The sequence below is a fragment of the Anopheles maculipalpis genome, chromosome 2RL (assembly GCF_943734695.1).
Source record: "Anopheles maculipalpis chromosome 2RL, idAnoMacuDA_375_x, whole genome shotgun sequence".
In the NCBI taxonomy this organism is placed as follows: Eukaryota; Metazoa; Arthropoda; class Insecta; order Diptera; family Culicidae; genus Anopheles; species Anopheles maculipalpis.
Genome location: NC_064871.1, coordinates 22,712,010 through 22,724,369, shown reverse-complemented (window position 1 = coordinate 22,724,369; position 12,360 = coordinate 22,712,010). Strand labels below are relative to the sequence as shown.

Sequence of the window (12,360 nt, the reverse complement as noted above, 5' to 3'; positions counted from 1 at the left end):
TACGCACACAAGCATACACCGTTTGGTGGGGACCACAACCCAACAAAACAAACTAGGGAAAGACTTAGCTAGAATGAAGTCATGTCTCTATGGTTTGGTGAGGTAGCAATTGCAAAAAAATCACCCTCGTCGCCGGTCTGTTTGTGTGTCGAGGGATTTGATGATGTGAAATTCCGCCAGAGTGACAGCATTACTTTGGTCACGCGAAAACGAATGGCAACGAGTTCACTTTGGCCGTGTGTTGTTGCCACAAAAGGATATTTAAACTCATCTACTCGGACGAAATCAATATCTCTACTCTGCAGGCTTACACAAACTCTTGAGCTTTTGAACACAAGAATTCCACAAAACCTAACAAGAAGATCATATCAGATCGAACGAAGACTGCAAAGTGTAAGAAGAAAATCGATCCAATTTCATCTCACAACCACATCAGAAGCAACATTTCTCGATCGTCTTAATGCAAACAACCGGCCCAGCCCAGCCCGTCTAATGAAAGTCCAATTTTCCCCGCTGTACCAATAGAATCACAATAAAAGCACCCGAAAAAAAGGAGAAATATCAAAAATTAAATAAATGGGTGCTTTCGTTGCTTCTGCCGGGAAACGAGGTCAAATCCCACAAGCCCTAGTTCACGTTCGGCACACAGCACGGTGGCCACCGGCGAACCGGTGTGCGCATAGACTTGTTGGGACGTGCGCCTCCTCCATCACCACCATCAGAAGGGATGCCCTTCTTCTTCTGCTTCCGGTGTGCGGTGTGTGTCTGGTGTGCTGAGATTCTGCTATTTGTGTGAGTGAGTTTGGGAGGAAAAAGGGTTACCCTCACAGGCATATTTGAATCGACGTGTACAGGGTGTTCAATATATTCGAAAACACTTGAAAATCGAGCTCAAACAATGTCTCTACATAAGATATAATTTATTGAATATTTTTTTCTTGAAGCCATATTTATTTACTATCGTTTTGGCGTATTAGGAGGGAGCATCTTCCCTTTGTAATTTATCACGAGCTTGAGACGCTTCGCAACCGAATCGCACGCGGCACGCACCTGTTCCATCGGCATTTCGTCCCAGATCTTGGAAATAACGTTCTTGAATTGGTCGACTGTGTTCACTTCATACTCGCTTTGCTTGGCCAGCATGTATGACCATACATAGTGTTGGAAAATGTAAGGATCCTTCCCGTGGAGATCCTGAAGTGCCGGAGCCTCAACCTTTTCCAGAATCTCGGTTTTGTAGTACGCAGAGGTAATTTTGGCGTTTTTTCAATAAAAACCAGAAGGAGCTTCCCACGCCTGGATACGTCCCCCGGAAACCATCACCGACACGGCATTCTGGAACCGTAGGATGTTTATTTGGAACGGGGGGATGCTGGTCAAAGTCGGCGCCCACAGTCGATCATTTTCAACATTGTGCGGCTGTTCCAAAACGAAGAGTTTTTCATAGAAAACCACAAAGTACTGACCTGCGTGCCGCGAAAGTATCAATTTGTATCTGTCCAGCCTCTTTTTCTTTGCAGCTTCCGTTACTCTATGTACTTTACGTTTCTTGTACGCCTTGTACCCTAAGTCCTTCGTCTTTGATGACTGCTGGCGTCCTCGCCGAAAGCGGCCGCCCGGATCTTGTACGGTCCGAGGCTCGACCCGCTACCGACGGATGGTAGTATGAATAAAATTCCACTTCACCCTCGAGAGATTTCAACCGCCAACATATGTCACCGGGCTGCTTACCACCCACAAACAATTTTACTAAAAGATCGCCGTACTCTTTTATCGTGCACAGTGTTTACACACTAAGTGACGGTTAGTCGACAACACTTGCAATGGTTAGCCTATACATGATACTAAGGTTGACAAAAATATTAATACACAGAATACACAGAGTGCACAACAGTTCGATAAAAATTGATGAAAAGTTGTATTCGAACTTATTGAACACCCTGTATATCGACTTGGATTCGATGGGTTAAGCATTTGCTTGTTAGGGGCTATTATTTATTTATTATTTTGGTCACACAGAAAGCTTGAACTTTTTCCCTTTTGGTCGACCATTACAGGTGTCTTTTCAGTGTAATTTTTTAACTTCTTCAATTGTTTTATGTATGGCAAAAAATTTGATTAGTTCCATCCACAGAAGAATAAAGGATTGACTCTTCAACTAGCAACATCAGAAATAATGTAGTGTACAAAGGTTGTTGCGGGGCACAATTTTTTTTTCTTTGGTTTCATTTCAGGCGCCAAGTAAGGAGAGATCCCGTGCCTCTCAAATCGATTTAATAATTTATGGCACAATTCGAGACCCATACAAGCTAGCGGTGTTCTACTGCTACCGTCTTGTTAACCGTTGAAATCGTTTTAAAAAATATTCTAACATTGATTCACAACTTGAAGACATATTTTCACCAAGGCCACTTCTTTGGTTTGTTGTCGGTCGATAAAAATAACGCAAATTTGCACCCCCTAAAGTTTGCCACGACAGAATGATGTCACCGGGAAGACACTTGAGCGTGTCGGCGTATTAGTAGCTGGTGGTTCTTCCGCGTCCGGGACGGCCCTGCACCGAGCAAGAGGTGGTCGCGACATCCACATCCTCATTATTATATTCCTTTTTATTGCTCCTTTTTCGGAGCACCTCATTTGTCAACTTTGTGCCTTAAATTAAACTAACCTTTTCCCAAGGCAGTTACAAAACCGGCACACATAGACCTGCAACCTTCAAGTGTCGTGAAGCTCCGTTCCCTCCTCCCGGAACACAAATCACCAAAGGAATAGTTGTAAAATTCTAAAACCATAAAATTTGTACCCGTACTTGACCTCATTAATTACCCCGTTATGGTTCCCATCGTGTGGTGAAGGCTGAAGGTGAAGACAGGGTCCTACCATTGTGCGTTTTTTTTTTACAATAGCAAATTTCCAATTTCACCCAAGAACCCTCTCGAGCAGTTGCTCCAAGGTTTGTTGCGTCGTTTGTTTTTTCTGCTGTTCTAACTGCTCGCCCATCGATAAGAGCTTAAGCAAGCGCTTTATCAGTAACTCCTCCAACCGCCAAGTAGTTGGCAGCAACAGTTTTAAGACCTTACGTTGCAATCGATACCGAACCGATCAAGTTCACCGGACATCGGCGAGGCGAGGTTTTCGGTACGTGTTTCAGCTTGCCTTTCGAATGACCCTCTTCAGCGTAGGTTTGATGGCGCACTTGTTGCAAAAGCATAAAGCGTAGAACCATTCATGCGTTTCATTGAAGGTGTACAACACACCTTGAATGCACCCCGGGTACGTTTCCTTTTCCTTGCCAATCAGAAGAATGGTCTCAAGTGTTGTTTGCGACATCGGGCGGCTGTCGAGTCGAGTTTTGCGCAGTGTTGCACAAAACGCCTATCCCAAGATAAGCTGCCTGTACTAACTAGTTTGTAAACATTTTCTATGACACATTTTGGTTGGGGGTGGACCTCTTGCCGGTAGAGAAATACTTCATTCATTCATATTTATTATTCTAGACACAAAAGACATAATTTCTTCTAAAGACAACAACCAAACTGCCGTCCAGATGGAGGTTCAATCCCTTACATGTCACAAATTTCTATTTTTGATGTCCCAACAGCAAAGTTATTCATGAAAAGCATTAAACCGTAACAAAGCACTTCAAACCTACGGCTGTGCATTATTAATGGCGCATGCAGGAATAGTAAATGGACAAACTTTTTTGGAACGACAACGAATAAAATTTGACGAACGAATCGCCATCACTTTATTCTAATGCTGCTCTCCTTCTTTCTGTACTTTTGATCCGGTAGAATCGTTAGCTACCTTTTGTACAGCACGATCACGGATGTTTATGCAACTAGTGTGCCGTTTTTAAGAGAAAGAATAAAGAACTAAACTCTTTTATACCACTTTACCCTCTTTCCGGAGCAATCGACAAGACGAAACACAGACTAGTGATTATAAATGAAGTTTTTCTTTTTTTTTTTTTGGCAAAATATACACTCGCGTGTCATCAAGAAATGTGTTTCGTTACGTGTCTCCAGGCGGCTGATCTTCACCTTGCACACAAACTTTCCTACACAGGTACGAACAATGGGGGGAGTGGACAAAATCGAACCTTGAATTGGTCTCATTCAGCGCCTAATAGGAATGAATTCATCTCCCACACAACATACAACGTCTTCATCCCACAGTCTTACGTCTAAGCGTTGGCACACGCACTCTTCACTCGATACTGTGCGTGTGTGTAAGCTCCAAAGACAGAGAGGCTGTCTATCCATTAATCCAACCCACCTGGGCTGGTTGCAGAGGAAACCACGGTGGTCGCCACGAGCCAACTCTGCGTGTAGTAGACCAGGGAGCGACAAATTTGTTTGTACAACAGCCCAGGTAATCTAATGAAGCCTGTATTGTTTGAGGCTTATAGGCAGGCGAAGCAAAGTAAAAAGCCTTAGGAAATGTTGCCACTGTACTGCAAAAATTGTTTTCCAAACTGGTGTTCTTAAGGAATCTTCTGCTTCATCTTGACTTCAAGATTTGCTAGATCGTGCATTTCATTTAATAGCATTTTGCCAGGCTTATCAACGGCCGCATGTCGTTCAATCTTGATCTTCTTGATATCTTGTGCCTAAGAGAAAGGGATTCTTTAAAAAAAACAGTCATCTGATCACAATTAAATATCATCAAAATTTGCCAACCCCTGGTCGAAAGTGTTGAAGAAACAAATGGTAGAATGTGTTTGTACATAAGAACAGGAGCTAGTTCTAGCTTTAGCTAGCTCTTGCATGTCATACACCAAGAAAGGAAAATTATTATAAACCGGTATTTTATTACGGAATTGTTAACTACAAGTAGTTGTACGTCTTTGCCTCCCAATAAACCAATATTGAAAATTGGAATATATTAAAGTAGAACTAGAAATAGGTTACAAAGAATCTCATCATATCCAACTACTATGGGCGTTTCAGATGGGATTTGAACCCCGGTCCTGCCATGCAAAGACCGGCGCAGCTGTCGCCTATACAAACAAGCAGCCCCACAGCTAGCGATATTTCTCAACACAAGAAAAATGAAGCAAGCAATAATCCTTCACTTGCCTTTCGTGCAGAATAACATCCTTTTCCCCTTAGGCGACTTTTTACCAAAAGCAAATGCGTCAAGTACAAACCGCGCAATAACCACACCGTGTCAACGACCGCCAAAAGTCGGAACCAATAGAAGCGTCGTGGCAAACGCATCGTCCGTCTATTGTGAGTGAGTCTGTGTAGGGGATTTTTTTTTTGGAGGCTTATGTGGGTCAACCTGATTAGAAGCTGAAGAATGGAGTGTGATGATGCATTGGGGTATACGCAGCCAGCTGAATGTGTTATCACAGCTGTTACGCCATCGGAGCAATTCAGTGCATTGTCGATATATGTACGCAACAACGAGTAGCAGCAGTTCGGCAACTGATCAATATAAAATGTAGCCACAAATAAAGACAACGTAACACAAAAATGATACGCCTCTTACTCAAAGAAAACAGATTGAAGTTTAAAATGGATATGATCGAACACAATTACTGCTGTATTTAAGTAAGCAAAACTTCAATACACAGTTCTACAATTATAAAAAGATTTTTCAAATTTTCTGGTAGATTGCAACCTATTTCTTTTTTCACGAATTACAACTAGAGCATCCGGAACGAAGGGCCCCAATTTACGCCCCGTCCCAAGCCTCAAACACCAGCGACCTCCATGACAGCGGTAAAAATTGTGATGGGGAAGGTACAAAAACCCCGTTAATGAAACATGAACATCTTCACGTGCCCTCTATGCGATACAGTGAATTGTTAGTCGGAACAATTTAAGAAAGAATTTGCACTACGCAACGCTGCAGCAAACGGTCCCTCGGGTCGTCTAAGCGGGACGAAAGAATGGGAGGCGGGATTTAATGCATGATGAAGCGTACGTTTGAAAAGGGAGCAGAAGGTAAACTAATTTACCATACGCCCCAAATCATCCTCCCATAGACGGGGCGATGTCGGAAAAGGGGAAGATATTAAGGAAACGGAACAGACAAGCTCAACCAACGTGCAGACGGAAAGATGGTGGATGGGTGTAGTTTCAACATTTCCAGACGAAGCCGGGAAGAAATCACTACCAGTAGGGTTGCTGCTGAACCTCTGCTTTACCTTTCGTCGTCGTCACCCATCTATTAGATTGCTGATTGCTGACAGAGGAAGAGAAACCAATACGCCATCGTCGCCGTAAACGTTCACGGCTAGGGAACACTGAAAAGAGATGGAAAAAAAACCTTCTTTTTTTCTTTCAAAGCAATCACAGATCCGTCATCTTCCTCCTCAATTTGAGAGACTGGCGCTTGGCTCGAGGAAAAACGCGCACTTCAAAAACCTGATAACTATTATCGCGACACATGTGCTCTGCACGGGATCTCTTTCCATATCATTATATGAACCGGTGCCGCCACTCGTCGATAGCGCTGGAGCAGAGCGATGCAAGGTTCAGGCCCTAAACCTCTCTGCAGGGAAAGCAACGGACCCGCACACTCTTCACGTGCCTTCCGCTTTAACCTCAATTCGTATACGGCCTGGACTATCTTTCGCACTAATAGTTCATACACCGCCCTGGAAGCACGGATCGATCTACCACTCATTAAGCGGGTGTGACTTATACCAGAGCCTAAGATTGATGGCCACTATTTCATCCAGCAGATTTGTAGACGGCACTCCAGAGAATCAATTCATCGCGTTATATGTGCGCAAGCTTCCCGTAGATTTGAGTGAAAACATTACAAAAGTCCAACCTCACCAACCAACCCAATAATGGAGGAGGCTAAATATGTTTTTTTTTTTTTTAATGCCACTTGAAACCCACCAATGTTTAGGCACGTTTTCGTGGCGTATTGACGTATTCTCCCCGCAGTGAGTGGCATCGTGCGCCCCAATTGGTTCCATAATCCAACCATTAAACTTCACGTAGCTCGTGTGCCGGTGGCATCCACCGGCCATTCAGAATAAGTCATCGTACAGCTGCCAGGCCGGTAATAGCTGCTGCCGGGTAGCATATTGGCAGACAAATATTGACCCAGATAATGCCTTCCCAGACGAATGCGGGCTCGCGAGCGTTAAAGAATGTTGATAAATCTGTCTAAAGCTTTTAGTGAGGGACTAGGGACGAATGTTTTGGTATGTTCTGACGCATAAATTGAATGCTTTTCTATTGGGAGAGTTTTTGCAAGAAGGAAATCCATTTATGATTATTTGATTTGAGGATTAGAGTCATGTTTCCTAACATTTTTCATGCTTTTAGGCACAAAATCCTAAGGTTGTCTAGCGGGTTTTGTTTTAAATGAGCCTTAAAGCTAAGGAAGATCAATCTGTTTTCTATAATAATTGATTTAAATTTATTTATTTGTTATGATCCAATGACAAGATTCAAGACTTTTAGCTTCAAATCCATTAACTGCATCTCAACTGCATCAATCGATTGATAATACTCTTAACATGCACTCTGCACTGGAACGTGCCCCAGTGACAAAAGCCAGACACACTCACCAGTTAGCATAGTTGGGAAACATATTCAAAATCGGGAGAAAATGAAAAAGTTCAACAACCCTCAAGAGAATGGGTTTCGAACGATAAAACCGAAAGAACCAGACGACTATAGCCATCTACAGCACTGCAATAGAATTTCGCTTTTCGCTCCAGAAGCTAGAACTCCAGCACCGTTAGCATATTCGGGCTACTTATGCTCGGAACTCGGTAAAGGTAAACATTTATTTATATCAATCGATTTATTGAGTCGGATGTTGTCGGGTGCAGTTTGAAATAGGTAAATGATGGGCATAGCGCGGTCTCGATAGCGGTGTACCACGGGTGAGGGCATAAACTACGGTGTAAATGTACCGCATCCCATATATTTACAAGGAAGTCTAGAGCTGCCGCACTTGGCTCGTTTTCGAGCGTGCAGTAGAAGTTTTTCAACATAAACAAAGGAGAAGTTATTTCGCTTTCGTCCGGCTGTTTGTACTAACAAACCTTTCTTATGGACTTGGTGTAAATGTCAGCCGGTTAATTGTTGGACAGTATTACATTAAACATAGTAGTTGTTGTAATTTGAGCTAGAATTCCGTTGGAGTACGATCGAACCATCCACTTCGGGATCTTTCGTCTAGTGAAACTGATAGAGAAAATCAAGCGAACTAATGAAATGCGTAGCAATCAATCTACCACAGCAATTTTTCACTCTGTAAGCCTTCAACTACAAAACAAAAACAATAATCAATTTTAAGCTGGAGGACAACGCACACAGCAGGAATATTTTATTCATTAAGTTTCTCTCCACAACAATCTTGAGGCGAAAAGTAAAGGGGGAAAAACAGATCTTTTTGCTTGCGTTTTTGAAGGCTTTTACTATTTTGCACATTTTGGTAGCTTCGACTATCGTTATGTGAGCTGGAATGGTCACCGCCAACGGGAAGAAAATCACATTTCCGGCACAAGTTTTGCGATGCTTGGCCAGAGTAATCAATTTCCAAATTTTCATCAATTCAAAGTCGATTAACTTCCTCTTTATCTCTCTCTCTCTCTCAGTTTTCCTTGTAGGAAGTGATAAGTATCGCTTTTAAACGTGAACAAAATGGTGTACCATACTGATACAAATCGTTTTGTCGGTGTGCCATTTGGAGTATTGGCGAAATAAACTCCACGACTATTAAAACAATGTTGATGTGGATTACTCTTAGTGCAATATTTGCAATTCTAGACCGTGTTTTGATCACCCAATCCACACTCGGGAAGTCTTGGTCTGTCAATTTTGCAAGGACAATGTCAGATTTAGACAAATAGTATCTAATAATCAATACTCTAGTAAACTTTCAACAGATTCCGACTTGTTGTCTGTGTCTTATGGGTAGACTTTTGTCGTTGACTCCAAAAACAGTAAAAGCAAGTATGTTTGAAGTGACGAACTCCTTCACCACCCATTCAAAAAGAGCCTTTTTTTAAGGTCGCCTCTGGTGACCTATTGGTATTTTGTTGGTTTTTTTTAAAAGGCTACCTTATGCCTTGAAAAGTGAAATCCAGCATCTAGGTACTAAGCTAAGATCAACCTCATCTAATATCTGTACATATTGAAGGCATTCTTCCCTATCTTCAAGGATCGACTTGTCAGATGATATTGATCGATCTCTTGCACTGTTGGTAAGGTATAATTCAACTCCAGAGCTGTTCAATCAGCCACTTTCATTATATAATATTCTCAAGATCTATGGACCATCTTATGCCTCAGGCAAAGCTCACCGGAACCGGCATATGAGCTGGATTAAAATGCGTTTTGACATATAAGGGTTTTAGCAGGTTTTTTGTTTAAGGATTCGATAACACTCTTACCTTTTGCTTTGCCACACCGTTGCTGCGCTCGCGCGTTGTTGATGATTATATAGTGTTGCCTCTGTTTGTCGCTCTCCGGTCACCTCCGATCGTCCGTCATCAGGTGAAACTCGCTCGTGCCACGCTGCCACCTCGCTTTTCTAGCTCCTTTCTATTGCCTTTCGGCCTTTTTCTTCGGGGCGGGTGGCGATAACCCACCGACAACGTACGTATCCCACTTGTTTCCTCCTCTCGGATTTACGCAAACACGCACACAAGCATGATAGTACACCACCTTACCACTCACACAACACACACAGCCGCCTAGCTTCTTTGCGTGTAAATCTTGTTGCGCGATCGCGAATCGCGGCCTTCTTTTAGTGATCAGAGCAACGACTTGCGGCCACGTTTGGAAGTTGGTACCTTCCGGCGATCATCGCATGCAGACACACAAACACACATTCACACGTACACTCCCGCGCACAATGAGCAACACTAAACACATACACACGCACAACACGCCTTACAACAGCTGCTGCTGCATTCACTTCTGCTTCTAGTGGCACTGCTGTGAAGCGTGGCGAATTGATCGTCGATGACTAACCATAATACCATCCAGCTGTGGTATGGATACACTACATACGCCTCGAGGGGGAGCGCGATACACGATCACGATCGGATATGTGTGGAGGGCGCGCGCGCGCGATCTTCCATACGCACAAGCAAAACGGCACAGCTGATTTTGGGTGACAATGGGGCGGGCGATTACCGAATTACTCACACACAATCGCACACCTGCACACAGCAATGCACCAAATTTGCCTCGAACATATCCTCCACACACAAACACACACGCTGGGTGGTGGGATGCTTTCTCTTTTGTCGTGCCGCCTGACGATGCACCACCACGCGAAGGCTCCTCTTCGACGGTTGCTGCAATTGATGAGAAGCAGAAACAAAAATCAATGATTACTACTACCGCTTTGCTGTCGATGCTACTGGTACGCTCTGTGGTGCAGCCAGCAGCACTGGTAATGCCCGAGGTTACACACTGCCGTTCGCCTACTACGGCGGTTGGTGACGGGCTTCTTGTCGGCTTCTCGTGTTGGATGGCGATGGATGGATGAATTCCACAACCGTTATGCGCCGTGGTACACGTTGCCCGCGGCCTACTACTACTACTACTACTACTACCACTACTCGCGGTAGCAGTGTTATTGTTGCCACCGTCGTTACCGTTTTCACCACCATTTGTGCCACTCTCATAGCAAACCAAGAGCAAAAAACGGTTCGATTTCTCGTTCAAGCATAGCTCCCACAAATGTAGCTCGAAATGTTTTTTTTTGCTCATGATTTCGGTACAGCCAATACGTCAAACCTGTGCTGGAACGTCTTCATCGCCATGCCGTACAAAGGAAGAAAATGGTCAAGAATGAAAATTGTTTTCCCACTCGCCCGATAAGATAGGAGAGGCTTGCCCTACAACACGCAGGCAAATAAAGGCGCTTATTTATGCCATGGCCGTGAAATTGACCGAGGAAAAGTGTAAGACGAACGTGCACTTTTCGCACGAAAGAAAGGAAACTTGACCTATGCACAAGCAAAAGAGGCTAGGCGTACGCACCTTTACGCCAAACGATCCATATCCGTGCCAAATGTCAGTGCAGCGGATGTAAAGGGAAAGATTCTTTGGTTTTATTTTTCCAGCCACGACGTTGAAGACTTCTTTTTGGAAAACAGGTGAAAAAGGCAGGCAGAAAAGTTTCATAATGCAGTTTTTTCCCCATTTCTTCAGTATAACGCCGCAAACACAAACACCTGCAAACTGCAAACTGCAAACGATGTCACGCAAGTAAACAACTTTCCTTTGGAAAAGAAAACAACAACCACGGCCCCCCTCCCATTCCCCAACAACAATCACAAGTGCGGGGGGGGGGGGGGGGGGGGGGTTTATCCTATGGTTGCTATGCTTTTTCTCTATTGTAGAACATAAACTATGCATTTTAATTACTTTTTTTGTTATTCCCTTATCACATACAGCATAAATTTACTCTCTCTCTCTCTCTCTCTCTCTCTCTCTCTCTCTCTCTTTCTTTCTCTTTCTCCTGCGTTCACTGGACTGTCTTTTCGGTCGCTTTGTCGAACACATCTCGTCAATGCGTTGACGCGACCCACCCACTCCCAACAACAACGAACAGTGTCTGCGCGAGATGAGACCATGAAAAATGCTTAAATTTTCACCCTTCGCCCAACACCTCTTTTGCATACGCACTCGTCGACGTTTCCCCTCCCCCTTTTTGTATACGTTGCTGTTTTTCGTCTCGTAAAAAGGGCTTTTTTTTGGTTTACGAGTTACTATTGTTTCCAGCATTGCACAAATCACCACACACACACACACACACACAAACAACGTTATCGATGACACCACGGTTCGACAATAGCAGCAATTTTACCTTTTTTTCAGCAAACGAAATGAAAACAGCACTTCCCTGCTCAACTATTATTTGTCGCACTTTGCCGAACAACAGCACCTTCTCACCGTTGTTGTACCGTGTTGTTGCTCGTCTGCTATTGTGTGTGTTGTGCCCCGTTGTATGTTGCTGACCCCGTGTGCCTACGATGGCGCTTAAAGTACCGTTTACACGATCGCAATCGACAGGATTAGAGGCGTGTCGTATGCTGTTGTAGCTAGATATTGCAGTAGTTTAGAGGGACCTTAATAAAGGGGGTTGCCTGACGTTTGAAAGCAGGTATGGATGTTTATAATGTTTGGTTGAGGTGTTCCTTTCAGGGAATTTACAAATCAACAGTTGTTGACGAATAGTTGTTTGAAATTGCCGTTCAATGTTGTTGATTTTGTCTACAGAGACATGATGCTTAAAATGGTTTCAAATTCATATTATTTAGGTTGGAGTGGAACGGTGGTGCAGGCGACATCGGCGCCGGTCTTCATACGGCAGGATCGGCCAACTGACTGACCATCCAACTGACTATCCAACTACGTG

The 12,360-nt window shown here is 43.7% G+C and overlaps 2 protein-coding genes across 2 annotated transcripts in view; both read left to right on the top strand.

The window, feature by feature from the left end:
• The window catches only part of LOC126557203 (MICOS complex subunit Mic60), a 92,351-nt gene extending 86,156 nt beyond the window's left edge, over positions 1–6,195 (top strand). Inside the window, exon 7 of the mRNA XM_050212889.1 lies at positions 6,185–6,195. The gene's annotated coding sequence lies outside the window, so the exon portion shown is untranslated. The remainder of the gene's footprint in view (positions 1–6,184) is intronic.
• Positions 1–12,360, top strand: part of LOC126556871 (brain tumor protein) — a 138,181-nt gene that overhangs the window by 66,680 nt on the left and 59,141 nt on the right. The gene's annotated exons all lie outside the window — the stretch shown is intronic.